Source organism: Peromyscus maniculatus, chromosome 12 (assembly GCF_049852395.1).
Source record: "Peromyscus maniculatus bairdii isolate BWxNUB_F1_BW_parent chromosome 12, HU_Pman_BW_mat_3.1, whole genome shotgun sequence".
NCBI lineage: Eukaryota > Metazoa > Chordata > Mammalia > Rodentia > Cricetidae > Peromyscus > Peromyscus maniculatus.
In genome coordinates, this window is record NC_134863.1 from 26,880,192 (window position 1) to 26,894,242 (window position 14,051).

The 14,051-nt window shown below is 49.1% G+C and overlaps 1 protein-coding gene across 1 annotated transcript in view; it reads left to right on the plus strand.

Annotated features, from left to right (window-relative positions):
• Positions 1-601: 601 nt before the first annotated feature.
• The window catches only part of Sema5b (semaphorin 5B), a 123,940-nt gene continuing 110,490 nt past the window's right edge, over positions 602-14,051 (plus strand). The window contains exon 1 of the mRNA XM_076548807.1: positions 602-867. The gene's annotated coding sequence lies outside the window, so the exon portion shown is untranslated. The remainder of the gene's footprint in view (positions 868-14,051) is intronic.

A 14,051-nucleotide genomic window follows, 5' to 3' on the forward strand; every position in this document is an offset into this window, starting at 1 on the left:
CGTGTGAGGTTAACCAACAACCCTCCAGTTCTGGCTTTTCGGTCCAGCTCAGCAGCCTAGCATCTCTCTGTTACTGGAGTTTATTACAGATCTCCCGGTTTTGGTACGCGGTCCTTTTCTCATTCAAATTTCAAATCCACAGGCAGGGAAATGTGTCTCCCTAGCTAAAAGGGTTGAGGAATTGGGGAGCCCTGTGTGTGTGTGGGGGGGGGTCCTCAGGCTCCAAGTTGGAGTTGGTTTGAGATGGGGGTGGCAGAGCACAGTAAGGTGGGACCTGACAAAAGATGGCAAGGGCTCAGAGACCTAGGACAGAGGCAGCTTCTGTCCACCGTTCCCAGTAGCACGCAGGCCTGGGGCCGGAGCCCTGCTCGGGGGAAAATGGGGATGCAGGGCGCCCCCTCGCGCTCTCCTGAGCTCCTTGGGGCTGGCGGGTGAAGCGCTAGCAGGGGCAGGTCCTCTCCATCCCCCTCCTCCTTTTCTCTCCCGCTCCCCTCCTTCTCTCCCCTGGCTCCCAACTCCTCCCCCACCGCTCCCCCCTCCCCTTCTGCTCCCTCGCTCTCCTCCTCCCCTCTTTCTCCTGCGCGCGGGGTCTGGAGCTAGTTGGAGCGCGGGGGTTGGTGCTGGAGCCCAGCTCCGCCGAGCCCGGCGGGTCGGCCGCGCATCCAGCGGCTGTTGGAGCAGCCTGAGCGCAGCGGGCCCGACCGGAGTCGGGGACTGCATCGGAGCGCTGAGCCCATAGCCGGGATCCTTCTTGTTCGGCCGCCCCATTCCCAGACGGGCCACCAGCTCTCGGGTTCGTCACCGTGGTCTGCACCGCCGGGAGCCCAGGGCCGCCGGGAACCCGGCACCTGCGTGTGCTGCCGGGAGGTGAGTCCGGGAGCTCCCGGCGCTTTTCCCTCGCCGGCTGGGGCTGCAAGTTGCAAACTTCAGCAACTCGGGTAGGTAGGGGGGTGGGAGTCTGGGGGCGCTGGTAAGTTGGAGGCAGGTTGGAGAGGCTGCAGGGGGCAGGAGAGCGGGTCCCTGGGCTTCAGCGCTTTCCAGGGCCATCTCAACTGGGGCGCCTTTGGTGCTGCTGCGCTCGTGCCACCCGCCTGCTCCGGGTTCTGGCTCCACTGGGCTGCGATCCGCGCGTCTGGGCTGCAACCGCGGCGGAGACTCAGAGCCCGGGCCTGGAGGAGGGAGGAGGACCGACGACGGAAAGGCGAGGAGAGAACGGGACAGAGGCGCGGAGACTGGGCGGAGATGGAGGCTGAGCAGAGGGCGGGCGGGCAAACCTGGCAGAGGGAGAGTGAGGGAGGCGAGGCGCGTGGGAACGCGTGGCCGGCTCAGAGTGTGAAATCTCCCGCGCAGGGACGTCCCTGCGCCGCCGCCACTAACTCGGCCCTCACCGGATTCTTCCCAGCCTCCCCCCGCCGCCATAGGATACCCTAGTCTTGACTGGGCCCTACGTAGCCCAGACTCTGTCCTCTCAGGCCCTGGATGGAGCAGCCCCGGGGCCCCTCGCTCCTGCCTCGGCCAGTGAAGTGGGTGCGGCGGCGGGAACCCGGGACTAGAGGGGCGATTTCCTGATTTATTTTTCTCATGGTAATTTGTCTTTGTGATTGGGGCTGCCCATTCACTTTCCGCTCACGTCGTGCGGGAGATCCAGCGCGGAGGGAGGGAGCGGGGGGCGCTTGGGCACAGCGAGGGATGCGGACTGGAAAGGGGATACGGGACCCGAGTCCGGCGGGCGGGAGCGGAGACAGAAGTAGCAGGAGGACCACCGCGGAGAAAGAAAGCGAGGCTGGACAGGATCGGCCAGACGCTGTGGGTTTCCGTTGCCTGCCTCAAACTTTAAAGAACCAGACGACCACCTGAAGCGCCGATCTCACCCCTTTTGGGCCCCTTACCCAGGCCTGGTTCTAGGTCGTCTTGCCCTGCTTGCGCCAGACGAGAGTGGGCCTTGCGTTTGGATCCAAAGCGGTGGCCTCGGGACCTTGTCCCCAGGCCTGTGGTCCTCTCCCGGCTTTCGGTGGGAGAGGAAGAGAACCCGCAGAGCTCATCTGGGCAGCCCACCTTCGTGGGCGGCGCGTTCTTGATCAACCAAATAGGACTGGGTTGTTGGAAGTTTACCTGTGTCTAGAACCTACAAGACCCTACTTTCTCTGGCCCCAACTCCGATCTGTTTCCTCCACCCTTTAAGTAAATTCAACCTCCTTCCTCACTTCTCAGTTCTCTCATCACCCCCACCGTGAACTAACTTGGACCGCATTCTGTTCTACCATCGTCTCCATCCTCACTCTCCCCTTGTCTTTTAGCCCATCCGTTTTCAGTCTTCCTAGCCCTCCTTCCTTTTTTTTTTTTTCTTGCCATTTATAAGTGGTTTCTCATCTTTCCAGAGCCCACGACCTTGGGGAAGGGGCAGAGGAGAACCCGAGCTTTAGAATGGGACCTCATCAGTACGGGGAGGGGGGCTCTGGGGGGATGGCGTAGGGAGCAAAGTGAGAGGCTTGGGAAAAAAAACACCCTGTCTCAAATGGAGCTTCTTCCCAGTGTAGGGAGAAGAAGGATAAAATGAGTGAAAGGTGTGTGTGTGTGTGTGTGTGTTTCTTAGCAGCGAGAACCTTCTGACCTTCTGGGCTTTAGAGGAGGAAAGAACACCTGTACTGTAACAAATCAAGAAAGGTACCAGGGGAGTGTGTGTGTGTGTGTGTGTGTGTGTGTGTGTGTGTGTTCTCGCGCGTGCGCGCTTGCAACCTTTCTGCTTATCACCAGCTGCCACCACCAGTTTGGGAAGGGATGGCAGATCCTTCATCTCTATGTCTCCATCAGTGGGAGCCTCAAGCATTTCTAAAGCACCTATGGTGTGCAACACTCAGTACTAGTACTGATTCAAACCAACCAACCAGCCACGAGGCACAGGGCAGAATTTCTGCCCAGTGAGGCTTGGTGCCCAGGGAGGCTTAGGTTTTCCTGAGAGAAACTAGCTTGGTGACTCAGGTGGAACAGGACTGGGACCCTTCCTCACCAGCTGTTTCCAAGGAGGATCCTATAGGGGCAGGGCCTGACAGGAGGAGTTTCTGTATTTCAAGAGCCAGACTAAAAGGCAGCGAAACTGGAAGGCCAGCTGATGCCTCCTTCACATTGTAATTGGAAGAATCCTGGCTTGAAAGCCGGTATGTCTATCTATGCTTCTTTTGTTTATTTGGTTAGGCTTAGTTTTAGTTTTTGTTTTTTAGATTTATTTATTTTACTTTATTTGTATGAGTGTTTTACCTTCGTGCATGTGTGTGTACCGTGTGTGTCTGTTGGATCCCCTGGAACTAGGATTGTGGATGGTTGAGAGCCACCATGAGGGTGCTGGCAATTGAATCCAGGTTCTCTGCAAGAGCAACACGTGACCATAACCACTTAGCCATCTCTCCAGCAACACCTCCCTCCACCTCCCTTGAGACAACATCTTAGTAACCTAGGCTGACCTCAAACGTGGTACTCCTCCTGCCCCGGCCTCCTGATGGCTGGGATCGCAGATATGAGTCAACATGACTGACTTCATCACTTCTTACCAAGGTTCAAGATGAGAGAGAGCTTGGAGATTGTTGGTGTTGGGGAGATCAGAAACGCAGACCGTACAGAATGTAAGGTAACAACATGCTGATCAGGTAGGCAATTAGAGTGGATTGGCTGAGGACAACTGGTGTTTAAAGTCAAACTGTTTGGATGAGATGGTCCAAACAAACCCAACTTATAGCTCTGGAGCTATCTGACTCCCTATATCTACAGGCCCCAAAAAGTTAAGATTTCAAGACATGAGGATATCTACTCTGGAGGGGCATGCTAGATATGTTTCTCTGTACCTTGGAGATCCACTGGAACATTCCTCAGCCCTGCCCTACCTTCATCATCTTGGATCCCAGCTTCCTGTCACTTTTACCGTTCTTCTGAGAGGTGATAATTCTTAGGTGAAGGCTTCTGAGCACTGTGCACCCATTGACACAAGGTTCCAGATATGGAGCTGAGGCTGGGACTCAAGCTGCTGTCAATCTTCCCACTTTAATCTAGTGGATGTAAACTAATTGTATACTTTACTTGGGGAAAAGAAGCTATGGCTTTTTTTTCCCTCTAATATAGAAAAACCTTCAGAAGTATGGTGAGGGAAGACTGGAGGTTCACATTAGTTCTTCAGGAATCCCAGGGAATATCCAGAAAGCCTTGGGCCCTGAGTATGGTTCTAAAAGGGGGAAGGGAGTCCCTAGAAGAAGCAGAGGGGGAATGCTAGCCATTTGTAGAAAATCAACGCAACAAGTCTGAAGGAAGGTTGCTGTGTGGAGTGTGTGAATTTGGAAAGAAGATGCATTGGGTCTAGTTCTTTGGAACTCTGACCATAACATTCTTATCCTTGGTGTTGGTTCCGTGCTGTATCCCACAGGGGCTCAATTAGATACTACAGTCAACCAATTCATTGCTTCCACTGAGCTCTGAGGTGATAGAATAGACCTCATTCTATAGATAGAAGATTAAAGTACATACCACCTTCTATACTGTCTGAAGGACCCCAAAGCCAGAGTCTAAAATCCACCACTCACACCCCAGTAGCCAGCAGCCTGATGTGTCTCGTGATCCCCAAATATTAGCTGTGTTGCTTTCTGGGTACAGGGTAGATGAGACCAACAAGGCGATACATTCCTCTTGCCTAATTACTGACCACCTGCTCTGTGCCAGGCACTGCGCTAGGAGCTGTAGATAGAAGAATAAACAAGACTTGTCTTTGGTCGCCCTTGTGGGTATGAATCAGCATCCCCAGGAGAACGCGATTACCAACCTTGCCTCTGTGTCCAAGATAGAATTTACTGTGTCTATGATTTCTCCTGTACGTTTGTCTTGGTGACCTAACATTTAATGTCAACGTGTCCAAAGGATTTAGAAGTTCAGGGTTTCAACTAAGAAGACTAGGATTCCACTTCCTTAGCTGATACCACAGTCCCCTTCCAGTGACTCCAGACTTTTTCTTAATTTGCTGTGTGGCTGGACATCTCCCTTCTATCTAGGGTATAGACAAAGGCAAAGCCAGGCCTCTGGGGATGACAGCTATTGGAAGGGGATATTGGTTGGTAATTTATACTTCGGGGTTTGAATGTCCCTGGTCCTGGCAACATCTCTGTCTTAACCACCTATCTGATCAGTGCCTCCATTTTCTAAGACATGTGGGATGTATGTGTGCATGGTAGTTACTTCTATAGAAGGCATTCTCTTTGAATTTGTAGTTTTGCATTTGAATTCAAGCATCACTTGGGATGATCTTACATTTCTGACAGTGCTTTAACTAACTTGGTTTTAAATGTATGACAAGATCCCAAAGTGGGTGTCCTGGCTAACATGGTTTTATTGAATTGACAGAGCAGAGCTCTCTTTTGGGAGCTTATATGGGCAACACCTTTTTTTTTTTTTTTTTTTTTTTTTTTTTTTTTTAAGAGGCATTAGGCTACTCTTCCCAAACCTCCCTCTCTGTGGCTTTGGTTTGGTGACATCTGCTTAGCTGAGGATCTTTTATGTGTCATTCTCCACATCTGACAGATTTCCTCCAAGGGTTCCTTCTGAGGAAACCTTCCTTCAGCCAGCTTGTATGCTAGGAAGCGGCAGCCAGAGAAGTTCCAACTGGAAGCAGAGTTCTGTGTGTTCTGTGGCTCTGCCATGCCCCTTCCCTTCTGCCTTGGTGTTTTTTTGCCTTCCTGAGCTGAGAGATGTAAGCCAGACCTTGCAGGATACACGCTTTAATCTTGACGGGAGCAGGGAGCTTCCTGACAAGAAATTATTAGAGTTGATGACTTGAAAGTGGGGGAAAAAGATGATAATTTTCTGTCCACTTTGCGGCTGGGTGTCCTGGAGGAAGGAGGAGGGACCCTGGGCCAGCGACAGCTTGGGAGTATTTGACCTTGAGTAGAGTCCTCCCGGTTGGCCCGTGTGTCTCATTCTCCACTGTCTGGCTTGAAAACGGAGAATGAGGATTCTCCCTGACCTTCCCAGAGCGCATGGGAGGTTTCAGCGCTGCATGTGCTGAGTCCCACCATGAAACAGCCTCATTGATCAGTCTTTAATAAGGGAGGCTTAATCAGACTTGCGCATAGAACTCGCTTGAATTTGAAGCCTTGTCGATATTATCAGAATATCTTTGCATTTGAACCAGCAACCTCCCTGGCTGGCTAGCATCTTTTGTGATGGGAAAGGCTGGTTCTTGGAGGACAGCTAGTAGCCATCTGTTCTACCCATTCCCAGAGGGTCACATGAGAAGAGATAGGTTTCACCTAATGAGGAGGCTGGGTTAGCTTTGAGGGTTCTCTCTGACTTGTCTGTAAGACTATCAGATTTCTCATCTAGAAAACGGAGGGTGAGCCCCAAGGCTATCTCTGGCAGAGACTGCAGTTGCTTCTTGACCTCCCAGGGGTCCTGCCTTGACTCCTGTGGTTTCTTTGTGGGGGAATGTTTAGCTTTAGGCCAGTTTCTAACCCTCCTCTTGGAAGCTCACCTGACTGCCAAGTCTCTGCCTTCTCAGAAAGCAAGCACAGTCCCCTTTGAACCTCAGCCTAAGCCAAAAGTCCCATGGAAGTGAGTGTGCTATTGAGGGGAGAGGGGTGACTGCGTGTGTGCGTGCGTGCGTGCGTGCGTGTGATGAATATGTGTGTAGTTCACTGCACAGCTATGCACTATGGTTTTGACTGCTAGATTTATTTTTTGTAGATTCTCCCTCCCCTAGATGACATGAAGCCACCAAAGGGACAACTTCTAGGAAACAGTTTGTGGGATGGCAACTGAGGCCCTTCTCCTCTTGCTAGCCAACTGGTCTACCTGAGCCAAAGCCCCCTCCTTACGGTTGTAGTGACTGTCCTGGGAGCCCTTCAGGATCCCAGCTGCAGAGAGAACAAAAGAGCTGCAGTTGTCTCTTGATTATTCAGGGATGGATGGATCCTGTGTGCAAAGCACAGCCAGAGGCCTCTTCCTCTTCTTCGGGTGTCCTCAGTAATTCTATATCTGGGGTGAGAAGCTGAGAGATCTTATCATTTAGTACCAACTTTTGTTTCTAGTGGCCTGTCCCGTCTTCTCTTTCTCCAAGGCACCTTGAGGAAACAAGGAGCCTCCAAGAGGCCTCCGCCACCTAAAGCAGACTATTTTCAGGGACCACATATTTGCTCTGTTGACTGGCCAGAGTTTGTTTCTGTCCAAAAGCAGGGCAGAAGAGGAAAATACCACTGGGACCAAGTTTCGGTAGATGTCCCAGAATCCTGGCGTCTTCTCATCCTTCTAGCTTTTGTAAAGCTTGTAGTTCATTTTTGGAGTCACTTGGTACACCGGGTCTCATCAGGAATCTGTAAGAACACTGCAGTGTCCTTGAGCAGAAGCCTCCAAACAGGCCGAGACCTGATGAGGAGTGCCTCTGCTAATGTCCCCCAAGGCTGAAGGTAATTTTCTTATATAAGGCAGGTGCTTTAGGCTGTAGCTCTCTAGAGGTTTGGTGTGCTGGGTCCAGTGGAGAGAAGGCTGCATACCACTGCATACTGGGAGCACTGGCTGGTCTAGGGCAGTGCTGAATTCACTGGTTCCTATAAGAATCACCTGGAGGGCTTTAAAATACGAACATGGCAGGGGGTAGGAAGATGGCTCAGTGAGAAAGAATGTTTGTGTTACAAGACTGTCAACCTGAGTTCAGAATCCATGTAGAAGTCCAGTGGCTGGGAGGTGTACCTTTAATCCCTGCACTCTTACTGCAGATGGGACCTGAAGACAGGAGAATCACCTGGAAGTTCATGGGGCCAGCTAGCTTTCAGTATGCTATGCAGTGGGAGATGGTGAGAACCAACTCTTGAAAGTTGGCCTCTGACCTACACACACACACACACACACACACACACACACACACACACACACACACACACCACAGCATGTGAATGCCTGCACTCACATACACATACACACAGAAAAATAAAATATTTAACTGGGCATGGTAGCACATGCCTTTAATCCCAATACTAGGGAGGCAGAAGCAGGTGAATCTCTGAGTTTGAGGCCAGCCTGTCCTCTGTCTACATAACCGATTGCGGACCAGCCAAGGCTACATGGTGAGACCCTGTCTCAAAAAAAAAAAAAATCTGAATTTTATATATATGCGTGTGTATGTGTGTGTGTTTGACCATGTATATGAATATGATAATTATACACGAATGTCCTATCCTAGACCTCAATTAAGTTAGAATTCCTGAAGGTAGAGCCTGGCACTCACTGGTGTGTGTGTGTGTGTGTGTGTGTGTGTGTGTGTGTCCCATATGCAGCCCTGGTTGGGAGCCACTGACCTAAATCTTTCCTAGATTCCACCTGGCCTCCTGCCAATGGCATGCAGCGTCTCTTAGCCCTCACCCTTCTAAACAGTCCGTTCCTTTTGCTCCTGGCATTCAGATCACAGCCACTGCTAATGTCCCTGCATTCGGAATTTAATGACTTTTTATTACAAACTGATTATGGGAGCTCTTCCTAATATAATTTTTGGCCACTTTTTGTCTTAAAAAGCGTTTATAAAAATAATGCATTTATTCAACACGTTAGCGTATTTTCTCGAAGAGAGGTGTGTACTCAGTTGTGGTCATATGTCTGGGAGACTTTGCATCCAGCTCTTTTCAGTTAACAAACATATTGTGATAATTTTCCCATGTCTTCAGTATTTTTCTAAAATGGACTTCTTAATGGCTGCCTGTATTCCATCCTATGGATGCACCATAATTTATTTAGCAAATGCTCTGTGGTTGGACATTTAGACTGTAAGCTATTTTTCACCATTATAAATAATGCTGCAGTGAACATCCTTGGACATAAATCTTCAGGCTATTGATGATTATTTCCTCAGAACAGATTTCCTGAAGTGGGATATTTATGCTTCTTTTTGACGTGGTCCATTAAGACCATTTCTGTCTGATTTCCTATAGCAGTAGTAAGTTCTTGAATTCAGACCTAAAAAAGCAAAGTTTTTCAGTGAATTCTGGGGCTGTAGAATGACTCTGTTGTATAATGCTGCCTTGGCCTTTAGATGAACACTCAGTGTCGTCTCCCTCTGACCTTTCACCTTCTCACCCCTTTGCTCTACCACTACCTCCAACCCTTGAACTTTTTGCACTCAGCGCCCTGAAACACTTATTCTGTAATAACCACTATTATTTATCCAGCTGTTCCTATGTACCAGGTAGTGTGCTAAACATTTTAAATGCATTGTCTCTTTCCGTGCTCTTGTGCCTTATGTACAGATATTATTTTTCTCTCCACTTTCCACATGAGGAAATTGAAACCTTGGAAGATAAAACAATTTGCCCAAGGTTACACAGCCGATAAGCTGGGATTTAAACCCAGAATCTTCATGCTTAATGACTGCATATGCATTTCTTCAGTCTTTTTAGTAACTTTTGGCTTGTATTCCACCAGCATCCTATGGGTATACATTGTGCCTTTCTCTAGCAGAAGAGGGGAAACTGCTCACATGTGAGCGGTAGGAAAGTAGGTATGTTAGACATTATTCTTTATTTCATTTTTGTGTTTTTGAGACAATCTCACTATTTACCTCAGGCTGACCTTGAACTTGTGATCCTCTTGGTTCTGCCTCCCCAGTGCCAGGATTGCAGATGTATATCCCCGCTCCCTTCCTGTTTACTTCTCGATTATGTCCTTGCCCCCTCTCCCCAAATAGTCGTCAATAGGAAACACTCCTCACCAAGCGACTGCCAAGATCCCAGTATACCTTGCAGCTGAGCAGGTCCCGGTATGACACATCTCTGGTACAGCTTCCCCAGCAAGTGGAGAGAAGTGAGCTTCCACTTTCTCAGGATGGACTACAAAGCTGTCAGGGATGTATGCTCTGGCATTATGGAGGAGAGGAAGCCTAATTTTGTTGGAAGTCAAATATTGTTTCAAGTACAAGGTTGGGTATATTTTTGTATTCTTACACCTATAGCATGTCATTGCTGAGGGGGCTGAGAAGGCTGAGAAGTGGTAACCAAGCCTGTCCGTTCTGATTGCATTCTGGCTGTGACCAAGAACCAGGTGGAAACGTGACACAATGCTCAGATGAAAGAGAACATATCAGCTCGTGGTTACAATGTCCAAAGAAAGAAATGACATGTCGAGAGACCTTCCTTGGGTTGTAGGAAATCTAATTTGGGGGAGAATGACCCTATGATTGGGGATTCGAAAAGGGAAGACGCTTTGTGGGGAGTGAGCTTCCAGAAAATGAAGCCTCTCATTTTTATCCAGTACTTGGATAAGACTAGAGTAATCGAGCTTATCAAATTTGTTGATGACAAGGCCATAATGGGCAGCTTCTATAAAAGACAGAATAAAGATTCAAAAATGATCTCAACAGACTGGAATGCCGGGTTTAAATTAACAGAATGAAACTTAACAGGGGCAGATGGAAAGTCGCATTTAGATTGCAGAAATTAATTACTGAAGTTCTTGAGGGAGCTGGGAGTGGGGGCAGACCTGATTTGGCTGAGAGCCTGAGAAACAGATCTGAGGGGTTTGATGCTGCACAGACTTCAAAGGAATCCCATAAGGTGACGAGGTCGCTCAAAACAATATTATCTTAAATGGCACAAAGAGATGCAAGACCCAGTATGTGTTCTCCCTGGTCGTCTGGACTCATCTCTGGATGTGGATTTTCAAGGAGACCTCAGCTGACTCAAGGTTGGTCAGTGGAAGGCACTTGGCATGAGGAGGGTCTTGGAACACTCAGTCATGGAAGCACCAGGGGAAGAAGTTACTGTGTTCCGAGGGGGAAATGCCTGTGATCACAGTCATGGTGGCTGACCACAGAGAGAACACAGAGCTTTTCGACCTTGAGGAAGCAGAGGACTGTTGCGAGAGATATTTGATCACACCGTGAGGATGTGTCTCTGTCCTTCCTTGCCTGCCTAGGGCATCTTATGATCAGTTTAATAAAGAGCTAAGAGGCCAATAGCTAAGCAGGAGAGGATAGGTGGGACTTCTGGGGGATAGAGAGGAACTCAGGGAAGAGTCTGAGTGACCAGGGATTTGCCATCTAGAAAGGGAGGAAGTTGATACTGAGGAGAGCTAATGAGCCACATGGCAGAATATAGATTAATATGAATGGGTTAATTTAAGTTGTAAGAGATAGTTGGGAGCTGGGCAGTAATGGTGCACGCCTTTAATCCCAGCACTCGGAGGCAGAGGCAGGTGGATCTCTGTGAGTTCAAGGTTAGCCTGGACTACAGAGTGAGTTCCCAGGAAAGGTGCAAAGCTACACAGAGAAACCCTGTTTCAAAAAACCAAAAAAAAAAAAAAAAAAAAGAACTAGTTGGGAACAAGCCTAAGCTAAGGCCAAGCTTTTATACTTAATAAGAAGTCTCTGTGTCATTATTTGGGAGCTGGCAGTCCAAAGAAAGTCTGACTGCAGAAGATTCTGGAATAGAAAGTCCCAGAAGTTGGGATTTTCAGAAGGCACCAGATGAGTTCAGTGAGGTAACTGTCTATTCAATCCCACTGCCTGGGGAGCTCCTGCCCTGAAGACAGATGACGGCCACGTCTCAGCCTGGAGTACTCAGTTCCCTTCTGCTACTGGAAAGCAGTGGTTCTCCAGGTGAGGTCCCTGGCCAGCAGCAGCAGCTGCGCCATCTTGGGCTTGTCAGCATTTGAATGGCACCCGATACCTATTAAACCAGCAGTTTCTGTCACCCAGCTCGTAAAGTCTCCAGGACATTGGACTTCTTGCTGGAGTTGAAGCCCTGCTTTGGATCATGGCTCCTTCTATTGCTGGATGCTTGAGATACTTACTTCGAAGTCCTCCTGAAACCACTGGTTAGGGAAGCTGGGGAGAGCCTTGGAATGAGTGTGGACTGAGGGGAAGAGTCAGACTTGGGTTCAAATTCAGGGTGACTTTTTTTTTTTTTTTGGTGCTGGGTTTTATACAAATTATTTTCCATCTTGCCGGGTGGTGGTGGCGGCGGCGGCGGCGGCGGCGGCGGCGGCGGCGGCGGCGGCGGCGGCGGCGCACGCCTTTAATCCCAGCACTCGGGAGGCAGAGGCAGGTGGATCTCTGTGAGTTCGAGGCCAGCCTGGCCTACAGACTGAGTTCCAGGAAAGGCGCAAAACTACACAGAGAAACCCTGTCTCAAAAAACAAAAAATAAATAAATAAGTATAAATAAATAAAATACAAAAACAATTATTTTCCATCTCTTAGCCCCCTCCCCTGCCCCGCACTGTATGATTAAGAAATATGGCTTTAATGGTTTAATGGACAATAACAGGATGTAGTGGGAACTACTGCACTACCTGAGATAATCATCTTATGAAGACAAAAGGTCTATTTTGGTTCACTGTTTCTGAGGTTTCAGCCCGTGATTGATTGAACCCTTGCTTTTGAGCCCACAGCAAGGCCATACATGTTGGCAGCAGCACCAGGCAGAACCGTTCACCTCACAGCCAGGACACAAGAAAAGAAAAGGGAAGAGGCCAGGGTTCCACAGTCCCTTTCATGGGCACACCCCCAAAGACCCAAAGACGTAGGCTCCATCTTTTAAAGGTTCCATCCCTTGGCAGTAGTACCATGCTGGGGACCAAGATGCCACTGCACGGGCCTTTTGGGGACACTGCAGATCCAGACTCTATCTGAGGCTCTTGTGGATGTTCATCATTAGAACCAGATCATGCTGGAAGGTTTTCTCCCCATTGGCATCACGATTACCCATCCCTGTGAGTGATCCTGGAGGCCTGCACAGAGTAACCTTGGGTATGGTCTCCCCTACTCTCTTCACAGCCCACACTAGTGTGGGGCTCCCTCAAGTTGAATTAATTAACTTCTTTTCACTTCGAAGTGCTGGGCATTGTGCACGTTAGGCAAACCTCTCAGTTGACTCTAAAGTACCAACTCCCAACTCTGAAAAGAGAGAGCCAGGCCTGCAGTCCTTCTTATCCCTTATCCCCGAGACCTCCTGGGAGCACAGGCAGCTTCCTCCTTCCAGTCTCACCAAATCTCATCTGAATCTTGACTGCTTGCCCTTAGTGCACAGTTCAACCTACTAAAACCAACTAGGAAAAGTCTTGAGGGCAAAATATCCATCTCATGGTGGCCTCAGTTTAAATAGGCAAGAAGCCTACGTTGGTGACACACCAGGCAGGAATGTGAATGGCCCCTTCGTGGAGTTATCAAAAGGTGTGAATCTTGAGTCCTTCAGAAATAGGAAGCTTATTTCTCCTAATAGGTACAAGGTATTTGATTTACGTATGTACTTATTTATTTGCGATAATGCCTAGTAGAGAGGTTCCAAGTCTGTTTCTCTCCCTACGAGCTGCAAGCGTCTCTGTGTGATTGCTCCTAGCAAGCCCAGACCTTCTCCTCTGCTTCCCATCTCTTCCAAACTACTTGAATCCTCTGACGTGTCTCTTGATATCTGGGACCAGGACTCTGAGATTCCCCCCATCTTATCTCAAAGCAAGGCTGTGAGAATCAAACGTGGCCCTGGGAGGGGGGTAAAAGGGGGCGCTGACCAGTCCGGGTACCACACCTTCCATTAAGGTAGCTTCAGTTTTGACCGGGATGCTTTGGGCAGCCACACGGTACTGCTGGTTTTTGATTGACTTTACAGCCAACCATCAGATGCTTCCAGGTCCCTTTAACGTAAGCCGTTACAGCTCCATCTTCCTGATTTTGTCTTTAGGCACCAGGAACTTGCTAGGCCTGCCGTAACAAAGTCCCATCAGCGTGGTGGACCGAACATCAGATACTTGCTGCCTCATAGGCTGGCAAGCTGGAAGTCCAATATGGGCTGGGTTGGTCCCCTCTGAGGGATATGATGGAGGATTATACTGGTGCTTCTGGTATTAACTGGCAATCTTGGGTGTTTCTTCACTTATAGATTTAATCTATTTCTGCCTTCATCTCCATTTGTATGCATCTGTCTCCAGATTCCCTCTCTTTACAAAGACACCATTCCTGTTGGGTGAGGGGTTCACCCTTCTCTGGTATGACTCCATCTAATTCAATCTACAATTAATCCTATTTCCAAATGAAGGGACATTCTG